We start from the raw sequence: 11568 nt of genomic DNA on the forward strand, positions 1-11568 counted from the left end.
TTTTTGTTTGCTTCTTTCATGAGCCTAAGGGTATTAACAGTCTGGGATCACCTTATTCCAGTTGCAGGGCCTGAGGTATTCTGTGCCACCCAGATGATTTGAAGCTGGACAACAGAATGTGTGAAGGCTCTTTTACTTCCTGTTCACCCTTACTGCTAGAGCATACTTCAAGGTCCCAACCCACACTACAATGTTTTTACCGGCGTCCAACTTTCATCACCATAGCAGGCCATCGAAAACACTGCTCAGCCACCAAACACTGGCTTTGTCAGAATTAACAAATGCTCCCAGCAGAAAAGTGGCCTCAAATCTCAGACTCACTTCTCTGAATTTTCATCTTCTCTCAGATGTCAGATGGTAGCCTGGAAATTTTTCTCTACCATGTTGGCTTTCCAATGCTTTTGAGCAGAATTTTAAAAAATAATTTTTTTTTTGGTTCAGCTTTCGTAGTTTAGATTTTTTTGGTTCAATCTTCCTAGGAAGGTTGGTCTGAATTACCTAGTCTGTCATTAACAAACACTGAAATATCTTTTAATTTTAATGTCACAAGGTATCTCAAATTAAGCTACCTCCTTAGGGAGGAGGTAGTAATAAATTATACCTAGACCTCAGTGGTTTAATATAGCAAATGTTTAGTTCTCTCATATGTTACAAGTTGAATGTGGGTTGGTTGGGGTCGGGTAGAGTGGTGACTTGTTCCAGACAGTCACTCAGGTATCCAGGATGTATTTTCTCTATTCACTATCTTGTAGTCAATTATTGGGAACACATAAATTCTGATATCACCATGAAAGGGAAGGGAGAAGGAGGCACACTGGGTTTTACTGATTCACTTGGAAACAATCACTTTTGGTCCCAGTCCATTGACCTACACTAGCCACATAGCCCCAACCTAACTTCGAGGGTGGCTAGGAAACAAAGGGAAACATGTAGATTGCTGAGCAAGTATGAATTATACCTTCCCTTCAGCTCTAGCTTTGGTTCAGGGTCTTATGAGCTCTTACTTAGCATGTTGAAATAGTTTTCTAATCCCAACTGACATAAATGACTTAAACCTGCTATGTGTCATTCTGAGAGATCTGAACTAGGTTGTAAGGAGCAGAGCTTTGTAGGGAAAGGGGCCATGAGCTTCCTCCAGAGAATATGAGGGGCCTCAAAGATATCAATTTCCTGGAATAAAATAGATTATTGCCTGATTCTAAATTGAATTAATAACCACATGGGCCAAACTGAAGAGACAGGGAGCTTGACTTTTCCTTTAGGTTACATGTAGTACCATATCCCAGGCCTTATACTAAGTCCTTTCCATACATAATCTCATTTAGTTATCAAGGCAACCCAATGAGAAAGGGTTAATGATTTCTTCTTCCCAATCATTTATTAATAAGTAAATGGTATTTTAGAGCAAAATTTAAAGTAAGGTCCCTAAAGGCCATGTTTTAATCTTAATTCTTAATTAAGACTAATAATCTATTCTTAATTTTTAAATTATTTAACCATAAGTCTAATTAAGATCAAACTCATACTTTAATCGAATCTTAATTAAATCGTAATCTTAATTCTTAATCTTTAATCTGTTCTCCATGGCTTCTCCTTGCTAGCAGTAATTCCAGACAGTGGTGTTCTCAAAGTCAAAGTGTCCCGGTTATTTCAGTGAAGTATGATCAAAGTGTTGGAATGAGCCCTGACAGTTTACTCTAGACCCAAGGAGATAGGGACAGGTGAAAAACCAGATGAATGTGTGAGATCTCTCTTCTCATCAACTGCTGGATGGCAGTAGGACTCCAGAACCAGGGGCCTCTGTATTTCCCCTATTTCCCTAGCTACATAGATAGGCAAGATGGGAAAGTTGAACCCAGCGCTTACTGGGTGTGTTTGTGTTGAGTGGGTGTTGGTTTGCAAGGGGCTGATTTTTTCCCAGGAATCCCAGGTATAGACACAACAAACATTATCCAGCCACACAGTACATGCCTTGCACAGACTGGGTGCTCAACCAATATGATATTCAAAATCTGATGTGGGGTTTAAGGAGATTATGCTGGTGATGGCACTCAGGTTGTCTTGTTAAACATGGCCCATTAAATAGAGTCATTTCTATCTGCTTTCTAAAATTAAAATAAAAAAACACATAAACTTGCCAGGACAAAGTGAAAGAGGGAGAAAAATCACATTTAGAAAGCTGAATGAGGATGTCTTAACTGACTTAACCAGAACTGAGTGAAAAAGAAGAAAGCTCTTTCATGTTACTGTACCCAAGAAAGCTTTAAAATGAAAGGTGCCAGCACCTGGTCCCTCTGGAGGACAAGGTGAAGAGAGTGGAGTGGGGTTGGAGGAGGAGGACTGAGAGATACGGACTGGTTGAAAGTTAACATTACCAGATTTAGCAATGCTGTTGAAAGTGCATGTAAGAAAGCAGTTATCACCCCAGAATCTCTCTCTCACCAGCTCAATCAAGAAACTGCCCCTCCCCATACCTAGCGGAAAATGGGAGGTTCATTTTCTGGATGGGGGTACTCTGGATTCAAGAACACCTATCATAGCTGAGTAACGGCTCCAAAAACTAAAGAGTTTAGCTCATTTTTGGTTACTGTTGTATCTCAAGTATATAGAGATGCCTGGCAATGGCCACCTGGTAACTATTTGTCAAAGGCATGCATGAATGAATGAATCTTATTAAACATAGGGAAATTGATTAAAAGTTTGCATACTGAACAATGAAAACTTCCAGCTGCCTTTGTAGGCTGAGCTTCCAAAATGCTGCTAGGCAGAATCATATTCCCTAGGCAGGAGATTATAGGATTCATGGGATGAGTGGTGGGAACTCACATACAAGTAAAAGGGCTTATAGCTATTGACATTTGGGGGTTTCTCCATCAAAATAAACTGGTCCTTGCCAGTCACTCCCTGTAGGACCTACCCACCGAGCCCTGCCCAAGTAAATGAACTCATTCATTCATTTACTTATTCATCTAACAATTTTTTTTTTTTTGAGACAGGATTTCACTCTGCCATGTAGGCTGGAGTGCAGTGACACCATCATGGCTCATTGCAGCCTCAACCTCTTGGGCCCAAGTGATTCTCTCACCTCAGCCTCCTGACTAGCTGGAACTACAGGCACATGCCACCACTCCTGGCTAAATTCAACAATTATTTGGCATTGATAATGAGCATCTAATGTTCTAGGCACTAGGGCTAGAAAATAAGTAAACGAACTAGGTCTCTGCTTTTATGGAGCTTATATTCTAGGGGAAGACACAAAAAATAAGACTGTTGATGAGTAAAACAAGGACACAGTATGTCAGTGCTAAGTGCTGAGAACAAACATAAAACCAGGTAAGGAGGTGGGGAACATGAGGGATGATGTGTTAGGTCAAGTGTCCAGGGATAATGTGAACTTTGAGTGGAGAACTGAAGGCAGTGAGGAAGCAAGTCAGGGGCATTTTGGGGAAAAGGGTTCCAGGCAAAGGAAAAGGCAAGGGCAAAGGCCCTGAAGCAGGGACATGATGGGCATATTTAAAGAACACTAAGTCCCTTAAAGTATTCAGGAAACATTTTCTGAGAGGCAGAAGACTGGGGAGGAGCAGGACAATACTGGGGGAAGGAACCAGGAATTTTGACTTGTTTGATTTTGGAGCTTTCCTTGCCTATTGATATCTCAGTGGCAATGTCAGGTGGGCAGTGGAAATACAGTCTAGGATTCAGGCCAGAAGGCAGAGCTGGAGCTGTACATTAGTGAGTCACCATCACATCACATAGTTGGTCTGTAAACTCAGGAGACCAGATGAGATCATCAAGATTCCAGTGCAAAGAACATGACTCAGCCCTGGGGACACTCCAACACAGAGTCATCAGGAAGATGAGTAGGAGCAAGTAGAAGAGATAGAAAAAGGGAGATGGGGGTATGTGTGATGAAACTCCAAGAGAGTGGTGTCCTGTGACCAAGTGAAGCAAGCGTGGTGTGGAGAAGAACATGGTCCACGTGTCAAAACTTCTGCTAGGTCAAGGAAGATGAGGACTGATCATGAGCCATTGGATTTAGCAACAGGGAGAACATAGGTGCCTTAACAGGGGCAGTTTTAATATAGTGGTGATGAATGAGTTTTTGTCAAGGGTGAGCTTTTTATTGTCCTCTTACTTATGAACAGCCAGCCAAGGATTGCCAGATAGTTTGGGGAAGTTCCCAATATGAAAGACAGAGACCAACACAATCAGGAAGAAAGATACTTGGAGGAAACCAGACATCACCGGGAACAGAACAAACCTGGATTTCAAAGAGAAGAAACAATACTGCATGCATGAGACAAAAGTAGAATTCTAGTTTCAAAAAAGGAAGCTACATTAAGAGGAGACGAGATTGGGCGAGAGAGAATCTTAAGTCTAGGAGGTCAGTTAGGATCTATTACAATAATTTAGAAATGAGGGCATAGACTAGGATTCAGGGGATAGAAATGGGAAAAGAGGCTTGTTATAGAAAACCTAAAAAAAATCTTTTTCTAACTGGGTGTGGTGGATCACACCTATAGCCCCACCTTGGAGGCCTAGGCAGGTAGATGGCTTGAGGCCAGGAGTTTGAGACCAGCCTGGGCATCATAGTGAGAACTCATCTCTACCACAAAATTTTAAAAATTAGCTGGGCATGGTGGTGCATAATTGTATCTCAGCTACTTGGGAGGCTGAGGCGGGAGGATTGCTTGTGCCTAGGATTTTGAGGCTGCAATGCACTGTACCACTGCACTCTAGCCTGGACAACAAAGTAAGACCTTGTCGAGGAAAAAAAAAAAAGAATGAGGGAGAACACCTCCCTTTTTTTCCTAAAAAATGTAATATACGCTTCTTGTAGAAAAGTTTCAATATATAGAAAAATGTATTGAAGGGAATAAAAATGATCCTAGTATTACAGCAAATTTAATAGCTCTTGAATTCCTCAAGCAATCCTCTTGCCTCAGTACTTTCCCAAGTGCTGGAATTACAGGCATGAGCCACCAAGCCTAGCCTCAGACTGAATAACTCTTAACATCCAGGCATCTAAGCCTCCAGTCTTTGGGGTGTCCAATCTTTTGGCTTCCCTGGGCCACACTGGAAGAATTGTCTTAGGCCACACATAAAATACACTAACACTAATGATAGCTGATGAGCTAAAAAAAAAATTGTAAAAACACTCACGTTTTAATAAATTTGTGTTGGCCCACATTCAAAGCTATCCTGGGCCACATGCGGTCCATAGGCTGTGGGTTGGACAAGCTTGCTGTACACATGTATTTTTTAACAAAATTGGGTTCATACCATAGCTACAGTTTTCTAGCCTACTTTTTGCACTTAACCATATAGAATAAGTCCTCATGTATTTAAATATTCTTTGAGAACACGATTTTTAAAAATTCACATACCATAAAATGCACAAATCAGGTTTACTGCTTGGTTGAGTTTTGCCTTTGTATACATATATCTGTGCAAACACTCCTCAGTGGTAACCACTGTTCTGATTTCTGTTATTGTAGATTAATTTGGTCTGAACTTAAGCTTCCTACAAATGGAATCATACAGTATCAGCTCTTTTGAATTCTATTTCTTTCCTTCAGTTAATATTTTAAAAATTGATACATGTTTTGTGTTTATAGTACTTCATTTTTTAATAGGATGTGTCATATTACATTGTATGGGTATACCAAAATTTATTTATTCTTCTATTGATGGCCATTTGAGTTGTTTCCAATTTTTGTGGGGAGGGTATTATAAATAAAGCTTCTATAAATATTCTTGTCTTTTTGTGAACATGTTGTTATTTCTTTAGGAGCAGAATTGTTGGATTCTAGGGCAAGTGTATATTTAGCTTTATAAGACACTGCCAAGCAATTCTCCATAGTGCTTGTACCATTTTACTTTTCTAGCATTTATGAATTCGAGTTCCAATTACTCCACATTCTCATCAATGAGAACACAATTTTAATGACCACATGGTATCCACCAAGACCACTTGTTAGATGTTTAGATGTCAGTTGTTAGATGTTATAGAGAGTTTCTACATTTTCACCATTATAAATAGTAGTAATGAAGTTCTTGACTATAAACCTTGACTTCACCTGTAAGAGTTATTTTCAAGGGAAAATTAACCTTTCTCTCTCTCTCCTTCTTTTTCTTTTCTTTTTCTTTTCTTTTTTTTTTTTTTGAGACAGAATCTCACACTGTCCCCGGGGCTGGAGTGCAATGGTGCGATCTCGGCTCACTGCAACCTCTGCCTCCTAGTGATTCTCCTGCCTCAGCCTCAAGAGTAGCTGAGACTACAGGTGCGCACCATCATGCCTGGCTAATTTTTTTGTATTTTTAGTAGAGACGGTGTTTCACTCTGTTGACCAGACTGATCTCGAACTCCTCACCTTGTGATCTGCCCTCCTCGGCCTCCCAAAGTGCTGGGATTACAGGCGTGAGCCACCACGTCCAGCTCGGCTTTCCATTTCTATATTGTGTATACTTCGGTAAGTAACTGCTTAAATTTACTAGCAACACTAATAGAACAGATAATGTAAAAGTGCAGCTGACTGAAAAACAATTTCCAGGTGGCTTTCACGTGCATTTCTTCCATAGTTACATTTGAAGTGAACAGATGACTGAAATTCCAGGACATGAAAGCACTTCAGACACAAGAATAACCCAAGGTAATAGTTTCTATTTCTTCACTCCCCTTTCTGTTCCCTTCTCTCCCTTCCTGTTCCCTTCTCTTTCTTCTCCTGCTCACTCCTCTTCTTCTCTTCTTTTCTCCTCTCTCTTCCTCTCTCTCTTCTTATCTCTCTCCTTCCCCATACTTGTATTCACTCATCATGTCGGGATTTTGAAATAAAGTTTGAGTTAAGCCAAATCACAAAGGCATACTACTGACTTGAGAGAACTTTGCCACTTTCAGCCACCTGTGTGGTAGCATTTACAGAAACGTGGCAGCTAGGCTCAGGTGAATCCACTTCCCTTTCCTCCTCAGCTTTCCCCAGTGAAGCTAAATGGCACCACCCCTTCAGCCAGGGCTCATGGCAGAGCAGGACTAACTTCCCTTATCAAAACTGGGGGAGGAGGCAGAGCTTTTCTGGTAAACCTCCCACTTTGCCACACATTTCCTAAGGAAAACTGTCACAGGGAAGGACGGACGAGCTATTATAGTGAGATCATGAAGCCAGGTAAGCCACCGTTGTTCTGGATAGTGTTGGTGTGGGTGTAGCCATCCCAGTGCCTTGAGGAGAGACCTTCAGAATTCTCAATTTGGGGTCCATGGGATGGGTCTCCAGAAAACCCTGAGAAAATATGAACTAAATCTAAGTGTATATGTGCACATTTTCCTGAGAAGAGGGTCTGTCTATATAGCAAACCCTTGAACAATATGGGTTTGAACTGCATGGGTCCTCCTGTACACAGACATTTTTTCAATAAAAGTTATATCAGCTGGGTGTGATGGCTCACGCCAGTAATCCCAGCATTTTGGGAGGCTGAGGTGGTGGATCACGCGGTCAGTTTGAGACCAGCCTGGCCAAGATGGTAAAACGCTTTCTCTACTAAAAATACAAAAATTAGCTGGGCATGGGGGTGGGTGTCTGTAATCCCAGCTACTCTGGAGGAATCACTTGAACCTGGGAGGCGGAGGTTAGAGTGAGCCGAGATTGTGCCACTGCACTCTAGCCTGGACAACAGAGTAAGACTCTGTCCCCCCCCCCAAAAAAAGTTAATCTCAAGTATGCCTACCCCTACCTCTCCTGCTTCCCCTTCCACTCTTCTACCTCTTTTATCTCTTCTGCCTCTGCCACCACTGAGATAGCAAAACCAATCCCTTCTCTTCCTCCTCCATCTCAACTTACTCAACACGAAGATGATGAGGATGAAGACCATTATGATGATCCACTTCCATATAATAGTAAATAAATTTTGTCTTATAACTTTCTTAATAACATTTCTTTTTCTTTAGCTACTTTATATTAAGAACATACCATATAATACATATAATGTACAAAATATGCATTAATTGACTATATGTTATTGGTAAGGCTTTGAGTCAACATTAGACTATTAGTAGTTGAGTTCTTGGGGACTCAAAAGTTATATGGATATTTTTGACTGAGCGTCAGTGCCCCTGATCACTATATTATTCAAGGGTCAACTGTATTCTATAGCTGTCACCATATTCTCAAAGTTGTCCAACAGCCAAAAGAGGCTAATATTTGCCCAGGAGGAGCTACAGATAATGTGCTAAGCTGAAGGAAACCTAACAATTATGTAGTGGCTTTGTGACCACTGCCTGAGATGCCCTTTGTGAAAAAGCCTAATTCTTTGGCTTAAGAATCTGACTTTCTCTTCTCACTTTCTTTTTTCCTCATTTAATTTATTTGGTTTATTCTTTGTCATATTTCACTTGTCTCTTTCCTTCATTTGGAGTTGTCTTCTTTTTCTTGTCCTTCTCCATATCTCTCTTCTTCTTTCTCTAATGCAACAGATAACCAGAGGAGATTGGCTTATAGTGGTGAGGTGGTCAGGTAGATGAGAACATCTCTGACTGATTCCTCTTTCATCTTTTCCCACCATTCTAAATAGTGAATATAAAATATTAGACTTAAATAAGTAAAGTCATTTTGAAAGAGTCTGCTATTTCCTCTCAATTCATGTAACATCTGACTATAATATGAGGTTGAAGCAGGCGGATCACGAGGTCAGGAGATCGAGACCGTCCTGGCTAACACAATGAAACCCTGTCTCTACTAAAAATACAAAAAAAAAAAAAAAAAAAAATTAGCCAGGCATGGTGGCACGTGCCTGAAGTCCTAGATACTTGGGAGGCTGAGGCAGGAGAATTGCTTGAACCCAGGAGATGGAGGTTGCCGTGAGTCGAGATCATGTCACTGCACTCCAGCCTGGGTGACAGAGCAAGACTCCGTCTCAAAACAAAAACAAAAACACAAAAACCATAGTGATGAACACCTCAAGAAGATAATGCTAACATCCTTCAATAATTAATGGAAAATACTATGAATACTGTGAATAAATAGCCATAAAGCCTGGTTAAATCTTATTACTTAAAGAACTACTTACAAAATAATGCTACTTATATAACCAAAGTGAATCCCATTTTTCCGAAAATCAAATAATTATGCACAACAAAGGCAAACATCTTGGCTTTTGCTAACTACAGAAATTTTTTGACAAAATAGCTTTTTATGTTTTCAGAGCACTTGTTGTTTTAAACTTGTTTCCAAGATTGCCTACAAAAGATCATCATCTTTCTTTTCTTTTTTTTTTTTAGTAGTTTCAACTGAAAGATCATTTTTCAATCTTTCACATTTTAAAAAAATGATGTAATGCTTCCTTGATTATTTCAGCAGAACATAAAATCAAAATAACACTGTTTAGAGTTCTTAGATACTTCCTTTTTAATCTTCCTTAGGAACACATTTCATAATGAGTTCTGGCCTAAAATGTGACCCTGATTTTCATCAGATTTCGAAAGTTCTGTTCTCAGCTAAAATGTGGTAAAGAGTCAAATGACTTTTGCCTTTTTAATTTAATGTTTGTGGTTTCACACAATTTTAATATGTTTGGGGACAAGATTTCATTTTGAGGAGAAGTGTTTAAGGCCCCAGTAGTCCAACATATCTCTGTGAGTTGTATTCTCTCTGATGGAGGCTATAATGTTTTTATATTTTTCAGAAAGATTGATGAAGATCATGATTCTTATGGATAAATCCATCAATGTATTTGGGACAAAATTGGTCTTTAAAACATATAAATGTTATTTTGCTCCTTATTTAAAACTCCAAAGATGCCTGTATCACTTATCCGTTACTGCACAACACACCACCACTGTTTTTGTGTTTTTAGAACACAAAACTATTTGCTCACAACTCTGTGGATCAGCAGTTTGGGTTGGGCTCAGCTAGGTGGTTGGTCTGCTGATCTCCCTTGGTCACTCTTGTGACTATAGTCATCTCAAGTTTGACTGAGGTTAGGTGTACTAGACAGCCTCCCAGGCAGTTGATGCTGGTTGTTGATCATGGTGCCCTGGTTCTCCTCTACATGGCACTCATCAACTAGTTGGCTAGACTAAGTTTTTTTTTTTACATGATGGACTCAGAGCAGCATTGAAAGAAGAGATGAAAGCTGCAGGGCCTCAATGTCACTTCTTCTGCATTCTCTTGGTTACAGGGCACCCAGTTCAAGGAGAAGAAAAACAGATTTTGCCTCTTGATGAGAGCCTCAAAGTCACATTGCAGAGGAGCATCCACACAGAGATACAAAGATTGTTCCGTCCTCTTTGCAAACAATATACCATAGCTTTTCCTCACAAGTGGAATACAAAACAAATATTTACCATGGTCTACAACTCCTCACATCACCTGATGCCTGCCTTCCTTTTCAATATTGTATTGTTCTACTCATCCTTTTTTCCACAGGCCTTCTTTCTGTTATTCAAACTTAGCCACCTTGCAGTTCCCTCTGTCTAAAGTGCTCCTTCCTTAAATCTTGGCTCCTTCCCCCATTCAGTTCTCAGTTCCATGTGATTTCCTCAGAATGCTTAAAGTTGCCTTTCCACTTTCTTAGCTTCTTTTTATTTTATTACTGTATATACTTTTATCTATTTTATCACTCTCAAACTACCTTATTATTTATTTATCTTTAAATTTCGATAGGTTTTTTGGGGAACAGGTGGTGTTTGGTTACATGGATGTGTTCTTTAGTGGTGATTTCTGAGATTTTGGTGTACCCATCACCCAAGCAGTGTATAGTGTACCCACTGTGTAGTCTTTTATCATTCATCCCCTCCCACCTTTTCCCCCACAGTCCCCAAAGTCCATGGTATCATTCTTATGCCTTTGCATCTTCATAGCTTAGCTCCCACTAATAAATGAGAACATATAATATTTGGTTTTCCATTCCTGAGTTACTTCACTTAGAATATATTCCATTATATATATATATATTTAATGGAATATGTATATATATATGTATATATATAGTATTCCATTAAATATATATATATAATGAAATAGTATATATATATACCATTTTTTCTTTATTGGTTGATGGGCATTTGGGCTTGTTCTATATTTTTGCAATTGCAAATTGTGAATTGTGCTGCTATAAACCTGCATGTGCAAGTGTCTTTGAAATTGCCTTATTAAAAATATTCTTATTGCTTATTTTCCTACTAGGACATGAGTTCTATGAAAGCTAGGGCTTTTTCTGTTCTGTTCATTTTTTTCTATGTACAGGGACTAAAATAGGCCTATAATAGTGGTTCTCAACATTACCTATACTTTGGAACCACTCTAAGGGTGCACCCAGCCTGCCCTGCAGACAATTGGTGGTGCCAGGTGATCTCAATGTGCAGCTAAGGTTAAGAACCACTGGCGTTGCCTGAAAAACCTTACAGAAGAGATAGAACCAGGACTAAGTCTTGGAAAGAATGTAAGATTTCAACAGGTGGAGGAAAGGCAGCCTTCCTGTCAGGGTGGGCATAAGAGAGACAAAGAGGATAGGAAACAGAAGTTGCACAATGAGCAGTGCCAAGAAAAGGCCTGTAAACTTGATTTAGTAAGCAGT

This window comes from Cebus imitator, unplaced genomic scaffold (genome assembly GCF_001604975.1).
Source record: "Cebus imitator isolate Cc_AM_T3 unplaced genomic scaffold, Cebus_imitator-1.0 Scaffold18, whole genome shotgun sequence".
Classification (NCBI taxonomy): Eukaryota; Metazoa; Chordata; class Mammalia; order Primates; family Cebidae; genus Cebus; species Cebus imitator.